At 41.1% G+C, this 24,699-nt stretch overlaps 1 long non-coding RNA gene across 1 annotated transcript; it reads left to right on the forward strand.

Annotated features, from left to right (window-relative positions):
- The first annotated feature begins 2,174 nt into the window (after positions 1–2,174).
- Positions 2,175–14,274, forward strand: LOC311431866. The gene is made up of 2 exons (XR_014689676.1): positions 2,175–2,362; positions 12,805–14,274. It is a non-coding gene; the product is annotated as an uncharacterized lncRNA (long non-coding RNA).
- Positions 14,275–24,699: the final 10,425 nt, after the last annotated feature.

Consider the following 24,699-nt stretch of genomic DNA (forward strand, 5'->3'; position numbering starts at 1 on the left):
TTCATGTTAATGTATCGTGCTGCTTTGTGAGAGCTGTGTACTTGTATACTTGTCATGTCAATCGGAGAAAACTGGTCTGGGCAGACAGCATGTACAATAGAAAAATTAAGACTCAGGATCAAGGGAAGGACTAACAGGCTGCAGGCCTTTCCCTTAGCTCTTTCCCTCCATTTCACGCTTTCCCTCCTGTGCCTGGCTTCCCTCCTTTTCGAATCTGTTGCAGTGCATTCCAAGAAGATTTGGCTCCATGGAGTGGTTGTATAGATTTTAACATTGTTGCCTCCAGGTCTGTAAATCCAATTTCTTGCACTGTAAATGGATATCAACAAATCAATGTGGGTGAGAAAACATTTCAGTGTGTTTCAAGTTGTGAATAAGTGACACACCTTTACCTCTTTCCCCTCCCTCTCCCAGCCATGCAGGTGTCTTCAGGAGGACATTTTCTGGTGCTTCTGCACTGGCTCCCTCATTTCTAAACAGTGAGCAGTTTTGGGTGCCCTCACTTGACACACCATTGGGTAATTAAATGCAGGAAGTAATGTAAAAGCTGCTGTTTTTAAAAGACCTTTGTGAGGTCTCAGACAGATACATGCAGGCAGGTACAGAACTCAGCCAAACCCTGTGCCCATGGTGAGCTCTGTGATTTTGAAAGGAGGGCTGCATCTGAGGGGCACCCTGCACCTCCAGCCTGCTCCCTTTTCTCCTCCTGTGTGTTCCTTTTTGCCCCAGGGATTTTTATTTTTTTTTTTTTTCCTTCCCTTGGCAGCAGCTCCTTGGTGGTTTTACTTCACTGACACCAGCAGTTGCTGTGCACACCTTGAAACAATTTCTCTCCCAGGCCACGCTGCGGAATGAATCTGAGAAGCTTAGGTGCTATAAGCACAGGGGAGCTGGGTTTCTCTGTGTTTCATGGGGAACGAGGATTCAAGTAAATTCCATTGACCTTAGCAGGAGATGGTTAAATGTATGTTTAGGATTTGGGGGAAATCAGTGAAATGCATAGGAGAGAATGGAGTCCTAAGGAGATGGAATTTCATGATGAATACTGAGCTCCATAGTTTTTCAAATTAAATAATAATAATAATAATAAAATGAAAGAAAAAGAAAGAAAGCACTTAAAACAATGAAGTAAAAAAATGTATTTTTAAAATTCCACTCATTTTGGCAACATCCAGGTTAAGGAAGGTTAAAGTCCCCCAGGAATTCTGGATGTCTAGAGGGTGGATTAGATCCCCAGAGTCAGCTAGAGCTGCCTGGAGGGCTGCTCTGCATTGATACCACTCCCACCAGGGATAATTTAAATGTTGACTGCAGTCTAAACCAACCACGAGACCTGACTTTTCCTTTGCAGTGAAGTTTGCATTTGAACCTGGACCTGCTTACAGATACCTCCCACCCCCCCTTACTAAAGTACAGACGGTGAAAAATAAGTTGAAGTAAGTCATGTCTTGTTGCCTGTGCCATTAGATAGGGCTTCAACGTGCAGTCACTGTTAACGAGAGAAGAGGAAAAGGCTTCCAGTGTGATGGAAAAATTCTTACAAATAGGATGACCTACAGGACACAAGGCCTTGAACTGAAAAATGGAGATTCCAATCTAGAATACCTGAATATGAAGTATGTGGAGAAAATTAGGGGTGGCCTTCATCTTGAATAGCCACCCTAGTGTCATACACACAGTATCTAAGGGCTAAAAAGTGCTACTGAGATGCTTATCTCAAAGTCCCTGTAGGAGTAAACATTGCATTTACACAATGCCATGGCCTTGCCTCACACATATATTGAAATAGTGTTGTTACAGTGCTTTTGCAGAGCTGTCTTTTCTGTGTCCCCATTGCAATTGATCTCTAAATATAAAAGAAGGGTTACCTGCGTGCCTGCCTGCTGGGTATTCCCCCCCGGAAGATGACAGCAGCTTCATGCTGGCACTTTCCTAAAGAAGCTAATTCTAATTTTCTGTTTATTTGCCAGGGGAGTGTGATCAGACACGCTATTTGAATGGTGTATTGGGGCTTCTAAGCCTCATGAAACAAGGCAGAGGTTAACCCAGGCAACCATCAGGCTGTAGCTGAAAATTGGCCTGCCTTCAGAGGATAACAGAGCAGTGGGAGGGTCTCTTCAGGCAAACACAGCTAGTGAGTGAATTGCTAAAAATCCTTGATCTTCAAGACACGGAAGGAAGGAGCTTTCTGAACTTGGAGGAGATTGGTAAACTACAGGCTGACAGCAAAACCTTGGTGCCTCCCCACATAGTGGGGATGGGGACTATGTTGCATGGACATCCTCCAGTTGGAGGAGAGCTTTGTTCTGAGGAGATGCTCTCGGGTCAGGTGAAGACAGCGGGATTCTTGCAAACCAGACAGGTAAGTCAGCTCCTCAGAGCTGGATTTCAAATGAAACCTGGACTGGTTCATTATTCCGGGGTGGAACCAGGAATTTCCATGGCTTTGATCAAAATCATGCAAAAGTAATGGCTGTGGAGATGGCTTGCTTTGAAGTTTTGAATTTCAATTTTGAGAGAATCCAAAATGCAAAGTAGAATAGGCTGAAATTTGTTTCAAAATAAATAAAAGAACAAATTATAAAATCTCATGGAAAGAAGGGTGTTTTAAAAATATTGTTTCAAATTCAGTGGAAAATGTGCATCACATTTCAATTCACCTTCCTCTAAGAAGATGGTAAGATTCTTAAAATGGAAAACAGTAATGTTTCCGCTGATTAGGGGATTGGCTTTTAAACACTATGTTCTCTCTGATTTTTTTTTTCATTTTTTCTTTTATGAGAAAGAATTCAATACAGACCTCATTGTAGCATGATAACACAATAGTGTGAGGAGACACATTCCTAATTTATTCCCTATTTTCCAACTTGAAAAGATATTGAAAAAGATAAATAAGTTCACATTTATTCCCTGAAACTTTCTTTGGGAAAATCTTTCAACGTTTAAAACATTCTTCTGGAAAAATTCTTATGAGGAAAAGTTCTAACGTGATTGTCATCTCTAGTGCAAATGAAATGTAAAATTACCTTGTACAAATAGTGGTGATTAGAGACTGCTGAGCTTAGCCCTGTCCTCTTCCTTCTAGGGAAATTGATTACTGTAATTGTGGTTATTAAGGAGGTGGGAATGGAACTCCAGATGTGGGGTGTGTCTGTGTGTGTGTACACACAAACATATATATGTATAGGTCCTACCTACATATGTATAGGTCCTACATACTACATATGTGTGCGTATACATGGGTTTGTGTTTTCCAGATTACTAAGAACTTTTCCATCAAGGCACTGATATTCAGTTACAACCTGTGGGAAAAAAAATAAAAAATTAAAAATTAGTTTGCACACAGCTGAAGAAACACTATTTAAATTCTAATATTTTCTGTTTTGCACTGCTTTTGTCTTGATGGACATGAATGTAACTTTCTTTTCCCAAGATGAAGATAAAATGTTTGTCTTACAGTCTTATTCCAAAATAGAGAAATGACTTTAAGTGCTTCACCCCTAGAAGGAACAGTATGTGATGAAACAGAATATGCCTGCACCTATATTTAATTTTGCTGAAAAATGTCTTTTAACCGACTGGTAGCTCCTCTACTTCTTTTCCAGTCCTCTATTTTTATGAGGTTTCTTTAATACTGATCTTTCCACAAACTGGTGACATAATCTCAAGATTGGAATTGGTCAGAACATATTTGATTAAACATATTTTAACTGAAATATGCCACTGCTTGGCTGCCAAAACATTTTGCAGAGAAGCTGGTGTTGATGAATGTGGGTTTTCAGTACCCCAGGATGAGGTCTCTGGTCATGTCTGATCTGAAAGCCTGACTGAAAACTTGATCCATCTAACCCAGAAATAGATGTTTCAACACCCTTCCAGCTGAAAAGCTTTTGTTTTCATTTCAAGACCATAGACAAAACTGGAATACCTACAAAGTTTTGAAATCAACTTATTCCACTGTCACCCAGCCAGCTCAGACCGAGACCTTCTCTCCCAGAAATGGCTGTGCCAGATTTCCAAGAAAGGGTGTGGGGCTACAGCCACAGTTTTGTTCCTCAGAAATTACCTGTCACTTCCACTCTAGCTGAGGTGTGAGCACACTTCTTCTTTCCCACCAAGGCAGCCTGAGCAAGGTCTGTCAGAGCAGACTGCAGGCCTGTGACTCTGTTGGCTCTGGGTGGCTGCTGCATCAGGCCCAGCTGGCTTCAGCACCGTGACTGCTGAGGCCTACCCAGATTTTTGGCTTTTGTGGCAGCTCTAAAATGATAATAATAACAATAATTAGAAATGTTTGACTTCAAATTCCTCTAAAAGAGTGACTTGATTGAAACCCGCAGCTGGTTGAACAGGCTTAGGCTGTGTCAAAGAAAGCCTCTGTGCCTGTTTCATTTGAAACCAATGGAGGAAGATAGGTAGTCAAGTGTGCAGTTTCTATAAATGTCTCTGATGTGGACATATATATATATATATGTATATATATATATCTTGTTTTGTTAAATGAGAGTAACTTTAGTTGTGCTGACTGAATTTTAATGATTTGTTTCTTGGTTTAAAGAGATGAAATCACATTTTCAACCTATGAGGCTGTGGTTGGGCATTAGCTAGATAATATAAAAACCTCAGCAACTCCCCTGATTAGACTTTGGTTCTTGCAGTATATGCTGGACTTTGCTGGTCATGTTTCCACTCACTGAACTCTCTGGCCATTTCCCAACACCTTGAATTTAGAGTGAAACCTGAAATATCTTATCTGAAACAGTTTTTGTTTTGATTCCTTGAAAGTACTAAACTTGATAAAGAGACTTTTTTTTTTTTTTTTTTCCCATTAGTATTATGAGCAAATACTCTGTTCTTTGAAAAGTATAATGAAGAGCAGCAGTCACTTCTATCAAACTCTTCTTCCATAGAGGACCTTGTGCTGCTGTTGTCAGGAATATGTGTACTCTCCAAGATGTCACACAACCTGTCAACAATACCTGAAGTCAAATGTCTAGTCAGTGTTTGAGGATCTGGGCTTTGGAGAATGAAGCATATGCATCCTTCTGACGGGCTGTGGAAGGTGGGCTCCTGATCGGACCAATTCTGAAACCAGGAATTGGAGTGATTGAAGTGTGAATGGTTTCCCAATGTTGTCCGTAATATCGAATCTGGCAAGGTGGATGGTTTTTAACTAGCTTAAACCAAGCAACACACATGCTCCACAGCTGGTGGGTGGAAACCTGCAAGGTGCTTTAAGGGGATGTCACCAAGTTGACTGCAGTTCATTAAGGGGAAAATACCAATTTCCACCTTCTCAAAGTAGGAATTTATCATCATGCTTAGCTGTTACTGTGGGTGGTCTCTGTGCTACTAACATGCTATAGCTGTTAGAAAGGTATTCCCATCCCTCATAATTTTGTGGTGTTTACTTACCCTTGCTGTGACACTGCTATTGACTCTGCAATTGTAATTATGACCAATAATTCAGTAATCCTGATGAGATATTGCAACAAATTGACCAATCATTACATAAGCAATTGTATAGTGGCAGTCACTGGAAACTGCCTAGCATTAGACGACGTTAATTAGAGATAACTAATACCTTACCTAGCCTCCAGGGTGCAGAGGATGTTGAAAACTAAATGCTAACATTTCTATTAATTTATATGATCTTATGTGATGGCAGTTTGCTAATAGCTCAAATAAGGGGGTCTCCTTTTGGGGAAAAAAAAAAAAAAAAAAAAAAAGGAAAGGTCTGTTGCATACCAAGGAACAGCATTTTAGCTGCCATTGGCTTTAGCTGACTTCATTGGTATCCTGGATTGTCAAAATCATTCACGTAAGGAGGAGAAGGAGTGCCTAGAGAAGTGCCTTGCTCCTCTACAGATACTAAGCTGAAATCTCTTCTTCCAGTACTCGAAAAATATTTTAAAATCCAAAATATGTTTGTGGCAATTAGAGGCAGTTACCAAAAAAAAAAACACCAAACACCTGTGAATATGAACTGAAGCGGAAAACTATCCCCTCTTTATCCCAGCATTCCCAAGAATTATGTTTTTATTTGGCTGATATGTGCCATGCTGTTTTTTTCTTAATGTAGTGAGCTACAACACGAGAAGACCTTGGTGTCTTTGTGCTATTTGTAAGGGATCTGTAGACCACAAATTAGGAAAAGAAAGTTCATATATTCTGTGCACAACCTACATATGTGAGAATTTCAAAATATGTCTGTGTTTGCTTTAGAAAATTTGCACTTTTCCACAAGTGGAAATCACAGGTTGCTACAAACACCTTAGCAAAGTTCAGCAGATACCTGCCTTTTGTGTGGAGGGCTACCATTCATAGTATTTCTGTGCTTTCTTCCATAGTACCCCTAGCACAGGCCCAACCTTCGTTATTTTCTTCCTTTTAACTTGCTTATCCACATGCAGTTCTACTGAGAAAACAGCCCCTTCTGTAGTGGCTTCACGGCAGTGGAAGAGATACATTTAATTACAAACATAACCGTGAAAGTTGAAATGGGTTCAGCGAGGCACCTTCTCCCATACCTTTCTTATCTTGCTTATTTTATAAGGTTTGGGATGGGAGCCTTGTTTAAACACAAGATAGCATTACACCCTAACTTTAAATATGGGCCTGTAGGCAGCAGTGTAACCCAAGTGTTAATACAATAACTTTGACTGCAGACCTTAGCTGAACCCTAGAGCCCTGTGTATTCTGCAGTACAAATATAGCCATTTGGGGTGATCCTTTGCTTGGATAAAATGCTTCCCTTCAAAAGTAATGACAGTGTTTAAATCAATTAAGTTATAACTGAAGTTTTTCCATGATGCTATCTTAGAATAATAACCCAGTAGTGGTACACACAGCCTAATCAGAATCAGGCTTTGTGGTTTAGGTAACATACAAACACTTCTGTAGACCTGAGGTTAACGAAGTAGAGCATTTCTAAGGGAGTAAAGCACCTCAGTCTCACCTTCTGAAGTTACTTCACTACATACAACAAGATTTTTGAATCTTTGCTTTCAACAGAAGTAAAGGGTAAATGATAAAGACAGAGCTGCAAATTATAGATGCTACTTTCAATAGGCCTTAGGTGCCTGGGTGCACTTCAACAGCTATTTGCACCTATGTACTTTGAAAAGCCTGAGCTTAGCTCCCTTGCTTTTAAAACTGGGAATTAACACTGAAACACCTAAGCATGAGCAGAGAAATGTGAGCCAAAATATCTTTAGAAAACAATTTTCAAAGGTATAATGTTACATCAGGTTGTAAGTAAGGTGCCTGAGAAAGGTGTGTGTGGTTTTCTGGTTTTTTTTTTTTTTTTTTTTTTTTTGGTATGAGTTGTAGAAGTAACTTGAAATATCCTACCAGGCATCTGTCTGCGTACTTAGGGGGAATGCTATTTAGAAAACCAGTGAGATAAACCTCCACATCTGGTAGTTAGGGTTCTAAGTCACCATTGAAAATACCGTCTTTAGAGTTGTTCTGAGGTAACTTTACTGGACCTGGTAAATGGAAGCACGAAGGAATAGTTGTTAAAAGCAAGTACTTACAGCTAAAGAAGGCTTTTTATGATAAAAGAAATGGTATGTCATGTGTAGTGTGCCTTCTAATGTTAGCAGCTCTTCTCTCTGAAGCAGTGCTCTGAAGTCAACATAAGGCAGAAGGAAAACTCCTTAAAGGCACTGACTCGCTTTGAGCTTCACTTGTAGAAATATTTTTTTTTAACCGTGTCTTATATAAATTAATTTAGTGTCAATTGTGCTGAAAGGATATGTTGGCTCTTGATCTTATTGCTCACAGGCAGTTTTTTTATATATCAGAGAGATAAGAAAGATTCCATCAAATCACAGCACTTAAAAGAAAGAGGCAGAGAGATCTCCCTCCTTCCTCCCTTCCCGTACTTTTTAGAAACAGGAGTTTCTGAAAGTGCTGTGTTGCTGCTCAGCTCAGCTCTCCAGCATTACCCTACAGTTCAGACCATCCCTAGCACCTCTTTGCAATAGAGATGCATGAGGTTGAGATGAGATTTAGTTAAGTTCGTGGAATCAGGAAGAGGGCTTGAACGTGGTTACAGTGAAGGATATACCTAAGGGATTTTGGACTGCATCTGAGCCAAGCCTGTGTTAATTTTGAAGCTAATTTGAGATCAAAAGCACAGAGACTGTTTGAAACCTTATCTGAATCAGACTGCCAGATCATTTAAGGCAAATGTTAAGTAAGATCACTTCAATTACTCAAATTAGTCATTCTTAGTAAGTGGGATTGGGGCTGATCAGGGGCTGATCTCCTACTATTAGATTAGAGTAGTAAGTGGGGTAAATTAACTTACATATTTGTTAATGCTGTGGCTAGGCATCTAGACAGCTAGCTCATCCATATCTGGACCACAGAGGTAGCTATAACCTGAGCTCACAATTCCAAGGCTGTTGTCTCCAGCATCTAAAAGGCTCAGAGTAAGGGTATGAATTTTGAGACACCACCAGTTTGGGCACAAAGCAATTCTCACCTTTACAGGGTCATTGTCTTTATGAATAGGGTTATGCTATTGGATTTGTATATACATAGTGTGTGAGTCTTCATGATAGCTGAGAGGCTACAGTAGAGTTTCACTGTGATAAAAGATATTAAAAATATCTTAACTGAACCATCAGGATACTCAGGTGCTAGCTCAAATGCTGACAAAATCAACTCATTTAAAGATGTATCTGTGTGTGAGGAAGTTTAATTTGTTTCATCTGCAATGGTTTGTTTTAGGATGTAGGTAGTTCTGATATCAGTTTATAAGTAGAAAATTTTGCAGAGCCTTTTTCTGGCAGAGCAAATTTCACAACTGGCTTTGACTTGCATTTTCCATGGTTTCAGAATTTAGGTTTGGTAGCAAGGAGATATGGAGCCAATTTTCTGGTCTTTGCTTTCTGGTACCAGCCTTAAGCAAGTTCCTTTCATGCATCTCTGCCCTTCTTCCCAGCCAGTAACACAACTATCAAAACTTGTGCCCATCTTAAAAATGAGTTGAAGCCTTTGATTGACTATGGAAGTGAAAAGGGCTTTTACTTTTCCACCTGTTTTAGGCTGCTTTAGACCTATGCCTCTTAAGCTTTTCCTTTTGGTAATTTCTTTTCTTTCTTGGAGTAAGGAGAATGTATAAAGAAAGCTACTTAAGAAAAAAATTGTGGTTAACAATAATAACAATAACAATAATGTTTACTACGAATTACAAATTTTCATCTTTCAAAAATTCAAACTTGTGGTTCAAACTACAGCTGGGCATTGGTATGATCTTTTTCCTTGGTATGTGTGCAGCTGTTTCTGGTCTTGCAGAAAGAAACACACACATTTTTAAGAGAGAAAGTGGGCCCAACTCTGAGGGTTTCATTGTGCCACTCTGTGGAGGTACATCAGCACTGTTCTGCAGAGCCCACTTTCGCAGGAGCTCTGAGCAGGCTGGTGGCTTAATAACATACCTAAACGAAAGCTTAGAGTAAGGCTACCAGATTAATTTTCACTCTGAAAGTCAAGCAGGGTCCAAAAGCAGATTAAAGGCTGAGGCCCCAACCCACCAAGTCACCTTACTTATAAAAGAGGATAGAGGAATCAATAACATATGTAATTTACAGCACAGCAGTAATAGTAGAATTTTGTAGTGGCTTTCAGTTATAGCATTGCAATTGATTTCTTTACCTTCTGTGTATTAAATATTCGTAACACTAGCTGTGTTGTGTTAGGCACAGGACCAGAGCAAGCCAAGTGATGTGCGTTAGGTCCCAGTTCAGCTAAGATGTTTCACTGTAATGTTGCTGCACATATTATTCTGGATGCCTCTTGTGTATGACAAGCTCCCATGGCTCACATATTCTTGACTGTCTTTCCATATATTTCACAAGTTCACAAGACATACTTGTTATTAACACCAGAATTTTTATTTTTATTATTATTTTTTTTTAAATGCAGATTCTTTTGTAAATACAAGCAACATCTGGTTGTGATTGGGAAGGAGATTGGCATTGAAAGTCATTCTGAGAGGTTTATAATGCTTGCCCTAAAACTATCTACAAAATCCCCTCATTCTTCTGCCCCAAGCCCTAAAAAAAATATTTCCTTTTTTTTTCTTCTTCTTCTTTTTTTTTTTTTTTCCTTTGATACTCTGACACTTTCTCTAAGGAAAGCTCTGGTAGGGAACAGTGCTTAAGATCCAAGGGAAAAGTTCTTATCTATTGCCTCAAGCTACAGACTTTACCTGCTTAACACCTGTAGTTTGATTGATAACACTTTACAAGATACGATAAAGACACTTAATGTCATTAGTAATATTCACACACTAGTAATCTTTGCTCAGAGTTATGGGTTCAGCCATTACCAATAGCAGTTTCTATTTTCTGCTGCAAGCCAATTGATTGGGGTGTGCAAACTTTACTTTGTACATGCAGTTCCAGTACGAATGTGACCAAGCACATTCTTGTTCCATGATTAGATCTGTATGAAAATCAGGAGGAATTGACTCCAGTTACTTTGTGCTATGAAGTAGCTATGGACAAACACATCAATGGGACAATGCAGGAGAGCAGCTGAGAGATCTGGTGCACAAACACCGCGTGAAAATGTCTCAAACATTTTTTTCTGTGAGACTTCTCAGATGTGATGTACTGTCTGGTGAGATCCTCAATTGCTTTGCACCTTCAGGCACATTTGGGGTATGACAAACACACTGCCATGAGCACAACCCTGTACTTCACTCTGCAGTTCTCTTGGTTCACACCCTCGCACTTTTGGTGATGAAGGAATGTCATATTGGCACACACAGCCTGTTTTTTCCCCACTCTGGCTTCTTGTGTGGTTACTGTTTGTTTTCACAAAGTGAGTGCAGGCTGCTCTGTAGTGGTGTAAATAATTTTTACCAGATGCCGGTAAACATCAGAGAATCAAACCAAAGGAAAAAAAAGGAAAAAAAAATAATCAGAAAACATAATCATCTTAATGTCTCCTGGGGCTTTGCAGCCCTACTAGCAGCCTGGAGATCTTTAGAAAAGGAAATTTCAGCTCAATGAATCTTGGAGAGAGGAATAGGCCAATCCTATAAGAGATCCATAAGTCGGGGCAGTCACTTGGACTGCTGGTGTTTAAGGATAACCTTAATAATTATAGAATCACAGAATGGTTTGGGTTAGAAGGGACCCTGAAGGATCTCCTGGTTCCAACCCCGCTGCCATGGGCAGGGACACCTCCCACCAGACCAGGTTGCTCAAGGCCCCATCCAACCTGGCCTTGAACACCTCCAGGGATGGGGCATCCACAGCTTCTCTGGGCAGCCTGTACCAGTGCCTCACCACCCTCTGAGTGAAGAATTTCTTCCTTATATCTAGTCTAAATCTACCTTCTTTTAGTTTAAGGCCATTTCCCCTTGTCCTATCACTACACTCTCTGACAAAGAGTCCCTCCCCAGCTTTACTGCAGGTCCCCTTTAGGTACTGGAAGGCCTCTAGAGACCTTAGAGAGCATGGAGCCTTCTCTTTTCCAGACTGAACAACCCCAGCTCCCTCAGCCTCCCTTCAGTCTGTGCTCCAGCCCTGTGATGGTCTTCACTGTCCTCCTGTTGGCTCACTCTAACATGTCTGTGTCCTTCTGGTGCTGGGGGCCCCAGAGCTGAAACAAGGTCTTCAGGTGGGGTCTCACGAGAGCAGATCAGAGAGACAGAATCACCTCCCTCACCCTGCTGGCCATGTTTCTCTTGATGCAGCCCAGGATACAGCTGGCTTTCTGGGCTGCAAGTGCACCTTGCCAGCTCACGCTGAGCTTCTCATCAACCAACATCCCCAGGTCCTTCTAAACCCTGCTGTCAATCCATTCTCTGCCCAGCCTGTATTTGTGCTTGGGATTGCCCCAACCCAGGTGTAGGACCTTGCAGTTGGCCTTGTTGAACCTCATGAGGTTTGCACGGGCCCACTTCTCAAGCCTGTCCAGGTCCCTCTCGACGACGTCCCTGCACCACACAGCTTGGTGTCATCAGAAAACTTGCTGAGAGGGCACTCAATCCCAGTGTGCATGTTACTGACAAAGATGCTAAAGAGATAACTCTTAATAGCATTTTATAGTTAACATTATACAGAGTGAAAAAGCGGTGAAGGATCAGGGCCAGATCCTCTGAGCTTGCCAGTCTTGTCCCTGTTTTTTATCTCATTCCAAGCCAGTGCTGCTGTGTGTGCCTCTGTAACATCAAATCTCACCCTCAGAAAAGGCCTTGCAGCCACAAGGGTTGTCCACAGAAAGCTACCTAGCTCTGATCAGCTCCCAGGGTGAAATTAATGAAATAAGCATTTCCACTCAGCCTAGGTGCAATGGCAGTTGGCAGCTGGCCCAGAGGTCTCCCTCACATCACTCTTTGGCTTCTCCAAAGAGACACAAAGAGGGATGATGTTTGTAAAGTTCTTCATGGACACCCATTCATCAGGAAAGTTATGTTTTAATTTTTGAGTTTTTTTGTTTGTTTGTTTGTTTTGTTTTGGCAATATTATTAAATATTAACAACAAGTATCTTAACAAATAGCACAAAGTGCCTTAAATACCTGTTCAAAAAAACAATTTTATTGCAGGCTCCTCAGCAGGACAGTTGTGATTTTTATTTTTTCACTTACATTGCATCAAGTTGCTAATTAAAGATGTCATGTGGACCCACACAGGAAGGAAAGAATTTCACAAAATATCCTGTTTCCCACCCGAAGGATGGGAATAGAGTGGGGGGAGAGAGAATGAATCAAAGGATGAGCACAAGAATATAAAGTTAAAACTGCAATAGTGACAATAAAGGTTTGTTCTTTTCCACAGGAGCCCGTCCCAAGAAAGGATTCCTGGTGGGCCACTTCCTGTTCACATTGCTGTCTTTCTCACGAGAATCCACTCTTAATCCCCGTGCCTTCTTGTAGGCTCTGACAGATGGTGGCATCCTACTGGACTCTGACTGAGCAAAGCAAGAAAGAGCCAATGACATGAGACAGCAGCAGTGGTGCTGGAGTGTGAGGCAAAATCCACAGCCAACACTCACGTTACAAGAACTGCAGCAAGAGTGAAAAATAATTGTGTGACTGCTTGTGGCAACTCCAGATAAAAATAACACAGAGACACTTCAAGAGCTCTACTCTATTTTGGTTAATGCATGTTAGGTTATATCTATGGGGTGCCGATTCTATGAAGAGATTTCTTGAGAAGTGTTAAGCACTTATGATGCTTATCAAGAAGGCTTAGGAATAATCAGGAGATATTTGATACAGTTGCTGTTGAAATAACTGTTCTGCCAGCAATTCTGTTAATCTAAACACCTATCTTATCCACCTTGAGTGAAGAACACTCCATGAGAGGGTTTGAGAATGCAATTCTTGCTAAGTAGATGTTGTAAGGATGGTGCTGTTAGGTTGTGTAGCGGCACACTGCACCTTTGTACTGGTACTGTGCATATCATGTGGAGAAACAGAAAGCATTGGGAAACTGAGGTCTACTGAATCCGATGATTAATAAATCATACACTTAAGGCTTGGAAACCACTGCCTTGGTTACTCTTGTAGATGCAGAAAGAAACCTATTTAGACAAGACTTTACCTTATAGAAAATATCCAAGTTTTTAAACTGTTAGTTAAGAACAGTGGCTTTGAAGCCACTGATAACAGGAAGGCAGAGAATCTAATCCTTTCACTTTCCTCTCACTAGTAAAACCAACTTATTAACCAGTTGTCTCACTCCAAGTTTCAGAAATTAGAGAGACAACTAAATGTGAAAGACAGGTGATTATGGAAAAGTATGTCAAGGCATTTTCCACCTGGAGGCAGACTGTGGTATAAAACAAATACAGAAAGCCTGTGATGCAGATATAAGAGAAAAATTGATATATCTTTGGTGGTTTTTGTTATTGTTGTTTGTTTGTTTTTAAAGAAAAGTTATCTCTAAAATTTAAGAGGGACTTCCTTATTTAATAGGACTCAATTACTGGATAGAAATAATCAATAAGCCACTGAGTAAAGAACTCTTTTTCTCCCCTAACTACTTCCTTGTTGGAAATACCTTTTATTCCTTATAAGTTGGCAGAAACTTGACAGGAAATTGATAAGAGAATGACAATGCTGTTCTTTAGATGAAGGGTATAACTGGCTGCGTGTATCCACCAAAGCCCATTGGTGCCACATGAATAAACATCAAGCCAGAGCCCTGCCCTGGAGGGTAGCATGAGATTGTGTTGCTCTAGACAAAGTCCTAGAGAAAATCTTGGAATGTTTCTTGTGAAATTAAAAATATGTTTGAATTCCCCTTTCTGTTAAAATGGTATTCTATTCCCTGATATTTTGTAAATGTTTCTGTGTATTACTTATCTTAGTGGATCCTAGTATTGAATAATAAGTGCAAATGTGCCAGAAGGTGCAGTTTCAAAAACACCATCACATGCTGTAGTTTCCAGCTTTGTCCCCAATGACCAGAGAGAACACTTGCAAGAAAGCTGTGGCCTTTAGAAGAGCAAAGATTTGGCCATGCACTTTTAGAACAGCGGGTGTGCATTTGATTTTTATCAGACTTCTAGTGGTCTGTCTGGGTTTGATAATACTAGTTTTCCTCAGAGTACTAAAATTAAAATACTCAAAGGCAACATAGAGCATAAATTCTTATAATTCTCTGTGTAACTGGGGTGATTCATTGCACAATGGCAGCAACACAGGTAAGACTATAAGATAAAGCCTTGAAGACTTTTAAGTTCAGTTTCCTTCACCAAGAAAAGATGGTTAAAATACATTTATATGTTCTCTATTGCATCTTAAATAAACAGAAAAACAGGTACAGGAAAATAAAGAGTTTAGCTGAAAAAATTGATAACACTAACTCATAATGGAGTTTTCTTCTTACAAAATTGCTTTCTTATTGCAATTCATAGAATCGTTTGGCTTGGAGGAGACCCTGAAGGATAATGCAGTTCCAACCCCCTGCCATGGGCAAGGACATCTCTCACCAAACCAGGCTGCCCAAGGCCCCATCCAGCCTGGCCTTGAACACCTCCAGGGATGGGGCACCCACAGCTTCTCTGGGCAGCCTGGGCCAGGGCCTCACTGCCCTCACAGTAAAACTTCAGTAAAGTTCACCCACACAGTTGTTCAGGAATAGCTGCAGAAATGCTGTACTATAATAACATCCCTTGGAGACAGACTTGTCAGTGAACAAATGAATATTTTGTTCTAATTTTCATATCATTGGCTAAAAAGAGAGGGAATAACATACTACTCCTATCATATCTGTGAGTCTCTCAAGATCAATGTAAAATTCAAGAGAAGATGTGTGCAAGTTGTGAGATGTGAGATCAAGCATTACTGCAGAGAAGTCCTCAATATTTTTGCTTCATGGCCAGTGACAAAATTCACATTTATGCTCCTGTATTTGGGTAATTTCAGTGCCAACTCTCCCTCAGAAAATGTTTAATTTTTTTTTTTTTTTGTTCCTTTCTAACCGATCAATTGTTACTTTTAACCCGAAATCATTGTTTATATCATTCAGTAGTTTATCACCCAGAACACCTGTGTGGGAACTGAAGGTGATAAGGAAACTTTCAATACATCACTGCTTTCTATTATCAAAGTGTAAGGAGGTATAGAAGTCATTATCTGTCTCCTGTTTAGGTAAGATAAGGGAATTATAAAATGGGGTGTGTTCTACTTATGGTCAATATGTAAAATCCCACCTGAAGTGATAAAGACTTGGAAACTGTAAATTAAATGTGAAAAACAAGGTCTCAAATCTGTTCACTTGGGGATTTTATCATGCATTTGTGTTCCAGAGAAAATCTTTATTTATTTTCTTTTTGCTATAACTCTTGTTAATGGTGGTGCCACTGTGAGATATTTACTTATATCTCACTTCTTGGGAACTGTATTTGGGCAGCTTCTGGCTCTTATCCTGGATTGGTGCTTGCAAGGGTTTATGGCTGAATAAAAGTGTAGGGATATTCCTAAATCTAAGAGTTTTTTTAGCCAAACATGTCCTGAGGGGCTGTGCTGAGTTAGAATTGAGGGATCATGTTAGCAACTTCACTGCAAATAGATTGGAAAGGGCACTTGCCCTTAGAAAATACTCTTATTTTTGAAAACATCCTGTGCTAAGGATGATTTAGCCAAGAGGAAGGATGGATTTTGTGGACAGCACTGGCCTTGGAATCAGGAGACCCATCATGGATTTTCCCTCATGGGTATAAAGTACCTATATTGTGCTGAACTCAGTAGCCTCAATACTTTTGTGAGTCTGTGTGTTGCCCTTTACTTTTTTGAGTTGAAATACCAATGCCACTAATATGATCTGTCTTGCTTTTTTAGACTGGAAGATTTTTAAGCTACTCTTGCTTTGTGAATATCACCATGATAATGTAAGGTGGATCTGCTCCCCTCAGACTGGTGTAGCTGGGTGCCTGTAGTGTATCCTTCACACAAACAGCTGGAAAGCATTATGTGCATAGAAACACTGTTTAACCTGAGGCATTTTCCTCCCTCCATGTTTAGTATGCAAATATGTAGTCTGTTTTGGGGATTTGTTGAATGCCTGGAGCATCTTACCACTCTTTGGAGAGTTGGTTCTGCTTATCTTGCTTTCTCAAAATGTCTCAAAAATCTGTTTTTGTCCTGCACACAAGACAAGATCTCTCAATGGCATAATGCAGACCTTCTGGCATGCTAGCCCATCACTTGTTTTGCATCAGTCAAGATTTCTCACTGTAACCATGTTTCTTGACAAAGACTATACAGAAGTCCTGGGACAAAGGACAGTTAGGAACCTTTTAATGGCTCGGAGATCCTGGCTCTGCTTCACCGATCAGCCCCAAGTTGAAGCAGTCCTGTTCTGCTTCTTTTTAGGGTTCCTGTCACAGCTCCCACTGTTACCAGTGTAAGCCGTGATCTTCTGATATCAAAACAGAGAAGTCTGCTTGGGTGAGCTTAGTTCTCTCTGCCCATGTCAGACAGCCTCTGCTGTTAGCAGCTGTTTTGCTGTATGTAGGGGCTTAACTGTTGCTTGCACTGAATTGAGAAGAGTGTACTTGGCAAGCTCATTGGCTTAATGAGGTCTGCAAGCTGTCTTTGAAACCAAGACTCCCATGATGGCAATTGCTTGCACTTTTCAACACAGCAGTCTTTATTTGGGGTAAAATTTTCAAAAGTGCTTAAGTGAAGGTCAATAAGACCTAGCTATTAAAATAAAGAAAGAAATAAAACCTGGACCCGTAATTAACAGATGTTTGTGGTCCTGCAATAAGTGAAACTATTTTAACAGCACTTTGGTAGAAACCAAATGCTGAAGCAACCCTTTCCTTAAAAAGTGGCTTAACTGTGTAGCCTGATGGTAAGGACTCTCTCCCCAAGAAATAGCAACCCTTGGGTTCAGGGAACATTTAATTATACAGACCAAATGGAACGGCAGCAAAAGGAAGATGGCTTGAAACTGCTTCCACCCCCACTGCTGTACATCAGGAGAGCATCTACAGCAGGGTTACATGCTCCTTTGGAGGCAGCAGTTCAGGCTCTGGTGCCATTCTTCACCTTATTTCCCCACATATCACTTCCATCTTCAGGACAGCACAAAACAGATGGCATGGAGGAAAGCTAAGCAGCTGGCAGGCAGCTTGGAAAGCCACAGTCTGGTTGTCTCCCTTAACTTCAGGGACAGTGAGTGGCATCCTCAGGGAGGAGAGACAACGACTTCAGACACCCCATGAAGCTGAAAGAGTTATCTTTTGTACAGGTTACTGAAAAGAAAAAAAAAAAAAAGACAGAACATCACTTCTTGCTTTGTGAAATCTAGCCCTTTAATTTCCTTTGTTTTTATTACATGTGTCCAAAAATGAAGTGTTTCATTTTGGGGGTCAGAAGGAGCTTTTCAGTTCAAAATGACATTTTCTTGTTTTTTATTTCATGTAAGAAATGAGGGCGGAAGTTATTTCAGTTTAATCCAAGCTTCCAAAATGTTTCCCAGTTGGCAGTTGTGCTGAAAATAAATGCAATTATTCATGCAGCCCTATGCACTTTGCACACGGTAGCAATGAGTTACACAAATACATATATTTCATTTTAAGGCATTCGTTTACACAGTGAAGTAGCAAGACTAAGCATGGGAATATATGTTTCAGATTCAGGGCCTGGATTTGTGAGCACATACAATGGACATGGATGATAGAAAATGAGTACAAATTCCACTTAGATTTATTTGAGTTCCTTCTCCTGTTAAAGCCTGGAGCTTGTGCGTTATATCTGATTGTTACTTGCTTTAATAATAACAACCCTGTGTGGGATGGAATGAAAGCTTTCCACAATAAACCTCAGCTCTACTGACCTGACTAGCTTTGACCCGAGTATTAGGCTGCTTTCCATGACAGGCCGTGGGGGCATGGCGTAAAATGAGAGAAGCATCTGTCCCTAGGTCGAGTAAATGAAACAGAGTTTATGGCAAGAAAAAACATGAGGCTAACTGGATATCTCATTTATCCTTCTAAATGTAAATGAAAATCACATGTAAAATATTATTAATAAAACAACCAGCACCTTTGGTTATTTTAAGCCTCAACTCTGCCAAATGCAAATACAATAAATAATTTTAGAGAGAGAACTGGGTAGGCTAGTCCAAAATCTGTTTTTGTATTTTTTTTTAATAGAGATGCCAAGACTGTTTGATCAGCATGGGAGAGCAATTTGTTGACTCACGAACTTAGCTCTCTCTGATTACTGCTTACATAGCACTTTGGAAAGGTTGGCCAAATACCTTCAAGTCAAGTACCTTGTTATTATGAATGTGAGTGCCAATAACAAAGAAAAAATAGCCTACATGTCACTGAATAATAAATCACGGAGGCAAATAAATGGCTTTTCTAAGAAATGCTCTATTTACATTTTGTCATGTGACACGGCTTTGCTTATGCTCATGGACGTGATAACACTTAAAAGAATATTTCCCATTCAGTGCAGCATCTTGGCATCAATCATCTTAGCACAACTACATACTCAGAATCTGTTTGCAATCAGGCAAACGAAGTGGCAAGGGAGACTTAGCGGTAAGAACAATTTTTAGTTTAAGTGATGAAGCTCTGTAGGTAAACATAGCTGGCCTTGTTCAGCGGTCATAAACGACCTCCCTCACATGAGCCTTTGGCATAATTACTCATGCAGAACAGGTATTCATCCTCTTTAAGCACCACATGAATGAGGCCATGGTAAAGTTATGCAAAGGGAATATGTATCCAATCTGATAAGAAGTCCCTAATAATTGCTGGTATTTTCCATAATATTAGTTTAGGGCTTGAGCCACAAAAAAGGTTTAGGCACGTAAGCTCTGCCTAACTGCCTCTGTAGGTATCTGCGGCCAAAATTTAGATCCTCAAAACCCCTGTTCAGCTACTGCCTAACCCTGGAGGCGTCTGAAGTCTGCAAGTGCCTACACTCCTGCCAGGAAAATTCCTGAGGTGCCCAAAGGTCTGCTCCTGGGCATGCCTGGAACTGCCTTTAGCTTTTCTTTCTTTTTTTTTTTTTTTCTTTTCTTTTTTTTTTTTTTTTCCATCCCTCCCTGTGCTCAGTAAGTAGACACCCAGCTCATGTTTAACCCCTGATGGCATCCACAAATGAGGTCTCTGAGAAACACCCTTTGAGAAGGCCTGATTGTCTCCTGATCATAAAAATACGTAGTGCAGCTGGAGGAAGTCTTAGTTTAGCCTCAGTTGACCCCTCCATGGTGGCAGGAGACACAAGTTCACATTCTCCCTCTGCCAGAGAGGGCTATACTGCTGTGGTCCAAGCAGAACACAAAGAAGGTTAGCTAGGCTAGAGCGTCATGAAGGCTCTCTGGCCCTGCGAAGTTTGACATTCTGCTGCATGGACCTGACTCTCCAAGTTATAAGAGAGGTCAGCCCTGCTGCATGCACCCTGCTGCCCACATTCCCCTCTGTCCAGGGAATGGCCTGGGGTGCCAGGCAAGGTGCCAGCTCCAGCCTGAGGAGCCCAGGGACCTCACCTTGCTTCCAGCCTGGTGATTGAGCATTTGGCAGGAGGCTTGGGCTGCACTTCCACAGGAAACCCAGCCAACGTGATCCCTTCCTGCTGCCAAAAAGGGAAAGCCTGGCTCCCTCATCCCATGCCTCTTGGTCACAAGGCCCTGCTCTCCCCTGTGGTAGTTCTGGCATGCATTGGCCTCTGCTGAGGCAATTCAACTTCCTGAAAACACCAGAAGGACTTTCCCCCCAGCCTCCTTTTTGCAGGTATAACTTCATTCTGGTTTCAGGAGTTATGTCATCCTGTGAAGGGATCCAGTGATCCCCACAGCTGGCTCAGAGAAAGCACACGAGCAGCCATAAGTTATTGGCAGCACAAGCAAAGCCTTTCTTCAGACATCAGACCCACACATCCTCTCATGGGATGTACTCAGTGCACCACCAGAATTATTTCCATTGCAAATGAGAAAAACTCTTAAGTGATCTTATTTTTGTTCCACCTAACTTTTTTTTTTCTTTTTTTTTTTTTCCAGAAGCAGTTCAATTGCTGGCATGTAAAATCAGCGTTTGACCATTATGTGTAGGAGTTCGTGTTCATGTGAAGGTGCTGAATTGTACTCTACACCAAGAAAAGTACAGGCCAACAGAAGACAGCTATTTCATTGCCAACAAAGGCAAGAAGGAGGGTGATTCCTTTCAGACACACACATTACATTGTCTACTGGTTTATTAACTGCCTTCAGGTGAGTTGAATGAAAGCAGGTGATGCGACTATGCTTCAAATCATGTAGAAGGGATGCATTTTCCTCTTCTGCCTTTTCAGTCTGTCATAGGAAACTATGGAGATCAATAATGCAGTGAATGCTAAATGTAACAAGTGGGAGACCCAGCAGAAGGAAAGTGAGTTAAAGCATTGGTAAGACTAAGAGGGAGAAGGAAGAGCCTCTGGTTCTCCAGGTGGCTGTGTTTCCAGCAGCTTGCTGGATTTAACACCCTACTGCTATGAGTACATCTAGCTTCTCTAGTTAAACAAGTCAGAGAATCTCATAACAGACCAATGTCCTTCCTGATGGACTATTTGGTAGAAATACCTCAGTCTGGACCTTGTCTAGCATGGTCAGGTATAGGTGAGCACCAGCATTCAGTGCTGAGCTCAAATGCCTTACTGACTCAGATGTGGCGCTGAGACTCGCATCCCTCAAAGCACCAGGATTCTTCAGAGGTGTGCTGTCATGCAGAGGTAGGTGATTTTATGATTTCAAATCTGTATCTAATCCATCTTTTATCTCAGTGGCAAAATGCAGGAGAAATTTTGTTTGTGGCCATCCAGACTTGGCTGAACTGTGCTCATATGTGTGCCTGTCTATGGAGGCTCCAGTTTGTTGATGTGTTTCTTGGCTATGGTTACACTGGTAGAAGTAGGAGGTGAATCCACATCTTTCCAGCAGATATCCCAGTATCAAGAACATAGCAAAGCTGATGTTTGGGCAAGCAAATAGGGCAATTGGTTAGCAGAGCTAGCAAGCTTTAAGTTAGAGAGCATAAGGAAGGCAGGGCTTATGCCTCACACCTGCCAGTCTCTCTTTTGCTCAATGCCAGTTTGGCTACATGACATCTCTTATTTAGCCTCAAAAAGAAATATTTCATCCTTTTGACTCTTCAGTCTGTGGTCCAATCTGCCAAGATTGCTAATTAGGACAAGCTTGTGGTAATTAAGAATGTGTTGTGGTATTCTTTTTTTTTTTTTTTCCCTACAGACCAGACTTAAAGTGCTAAGGAAATGTATTTATCTCCAGCCGTCAGACCCCACAAAGCAAGCCTGTCTAGGCTCAGAAGGCACTATCAGTCCCTAATATTTCTTCCAGGGCTCCCCTGCACCTGTCTCAGGACCCCATGCTTCCAGTCCTTGCCCCAGGGATGCTGCAGCAGGACTGGTCTCCAGCTCAGCCCCTGGATGGACCTTTGGCCCCACTTTGCATGTTACTTGTGTCCAGAATGAACCCCTCATACATGTGCTGCAGCCATGTCTCCAGCCCTGCTTCTGTCCCTGTTCCCTCACTGCCACCTGATAATGCACCTTGGCCTTGGCAAATCTCTTGCCTTTCCTGGGGCTGTCCATGGACCTGATTACAGCACTCAGCTCTGGTGCTCTCCCTGAGGGATGGTGCCCATCAGCGAGGGCACTCCCTGCCCTGCACTTGCCTTTGGCTGCTGCTTCCCTGACCTGTAAGGAGCAGCTGCTCCCTGATAAAGCTTCACACAATTGGGTCCTCCAACTTCAGGCTGCATCCTACAGCCAATATTATAATGGCAAGCAAATACTTCACTGACACTGGCCAGAGTGCAGATTCATACAGAATAGCTCACAGAAAAGTTGTTCTGCATGGGTTTTCCATACCCACCTGTTTGCTGGGTGACATTCATTAAATAACATGATATATCTTGTCCTCAGCTATGGATACCTAAACACTGTGTCTTAATAGATGTGCTACAGAACAGCAGAATAACCCCTTTGCTGTTTCATGTACCCTTACCTAAAGATTTTATGTCAGTACTGTGTGCTGGAGGGCTCCTTCTGTGTATCTGCCACGTGAATAGCACCTGCAAAGGCTAGAGCCCTAAGAGCCCTAGCCACCTGGGGGGCTTCCTTATAGTATGACAAAGGGTCATCAACAAGCAGCATGCTATATCCAGCGAGAAAACAAGCAAAATGCTTCACTGCTCAAGTGTTTAGTCCCTTCATATTGCACAGGATAGTGGGTTTAAAATGTCTGGGGTGCTTTGCTTTTTCCATATCTCACTCAGTTTCAAGCATCTGTAAACGATATTTTTTATCAATCAAAGAATTTACTTTAGGATAAATAAGCAGTGTTGTCAGCTTCTGTGTCTTACAACCATCTGATTTTGAGACACGTATTATAGAAGGTCTCTGGTGTCCCTGCTCTCTCACCCCCCTCCCTGCTCTGCTGCTTGATCTGTGAGAAAATGTGTTGTCCTGGTAGTGCCATATTAGAAAGGAGGGGTGAGTGTTTCCTGTCTAGTGGAGCTATCATCAAGTTTCAGTCCAAATAAAGCTGAAAGGGTCTGCAGATTGGGAGGCTTTTCTGGTGAGACTTGCTCTGTACATTTGTTTTTATAGTACTATAGTTGCCAATCAAAGAAGCAAGCAAGTCACTGCTTAATCCAATGCAGACTAAACAGCAAAGGGACTGGTTATGGGAATTTGCTTACAAAGAGATTTCCTGTTCTGTTTGGAGGTCAGTCCCAGTAAAAATAAGACAGTGGAGGGATTTACTTGGTCCCCCAACATAGAAGTGCAGGAGTGATAATCCCAGTTTAGCATGTAAATAACATGGGCAGGAACCTATGCAGTGCCTGCAGAGAGACTTTTTTTTCTGTTAGTTTGTGAGTGGCATGGAGAATTAGTTTCAAAGTGAAACAATACCTCAGCTTTTCCTTGGTCACCTTAGTTCTCAGGCCATAATGAGAATGCAGGTCCTTGAAAGGAAAATTAGGATGGGTTATTCTTTTGCAATCATATTGGTAGACTTCACTCCTTCACTCAGAGTGATGAACTAAACAATTAGTATGTTTTACAAACTCATTTGCATTTAGTTGTCCTAAATTTCCATGTAAATAAGGGAGTCATCACTCAAAAAAAAAAAAAAAAAAAAAAAAAAAAAAAAGAAAAATGGGGGGGGCAATCTCTGGGCATAATCTGAGGGATGATCTAGAACATCTAATTACTTCACTTGATGTGATTACACTCTTGCAAATGGATAGAACAGAGCATATTTATCATTTGTGTTGCCTCAGGGAACTCCAGGATATGGTTTATGTAACTGCACCACTGTATTATGATAGATGGTTAGAATGAAGCTGAGGTCAAGAGTCACAAAAGTAGGATGCTCCTGAGCAGCAGTGGTCAGCGCACTAAAAAGCACAGCCTGGGAATGTTTTCTGTGGGGCAGTAAGGGGTTGCTTGTTCCATTATGTTGTACGGAAGTATAGCTGCAGCAGTGTATTTTTTTCTTTTTCAAAGAGAATTGGAAATGAACACCGTCTTCCCTCCTGCTTCATAATAAAAGTCCTGCAAAAATAGCTGCTAAGAGCAGCCAGATTGTTACTTTTTTTTTTTCCCCCCTTGGAAATGCCCTCTCCTTAACCAATGATGACTTGCATGCAAGTAAGCTGGTGCACTGCAAAGGGATATTGCTAGCAAGCAGTATGGTTAATAACTGAAATGCTTGTTTTGTTTATTACATGTTCACACAACTTTACACCCCTCTCTGAGGAAGGGAGCAGAAATGAGCTTTCACACTGTGAGATTTGACCATGCATAGCAAGGGCATTGAAACAGTAATGGCAAGAGGTGCAGCAAAAGGGCTGGACAAAGATGAGAGCTGCAATTTTTGGTCAATGGCATTTTTTCCTGTACTGAGTAGTGTTTTTGTCCTTCTACCCTGTATAACTCTATCACAGCAGATGCTCTATCATCATTCTTAACACACATCCTGGAAGTTTTCTTATGCTTTTCTGAATAAGTTTTGGTTGTGGAGCTACCAAATTTGTCCTGATACTTGATAGAGGTTTGTTCCATTATGTGCCTAAATATTTCCTTAAAGAAGTATATAGGCATCTGTTTGTTTGTTTGTTTGTTTGTTTTTTATGCATTTCCAGCCTCCATTTCCATGTATTAACATGGAAATAAAGTTGAAAATCTGTAGTTTGGT

This window comes from Aythya ferina (assembly GCF_964211825.1).
Source record: "Aythya ferina genome assembly, chromosome: 2".
NCBI lineage: Eukaryota > Metazoa > Chordata > Aves > Anseriformes > Anatidae > Aythya > Aythya ferina.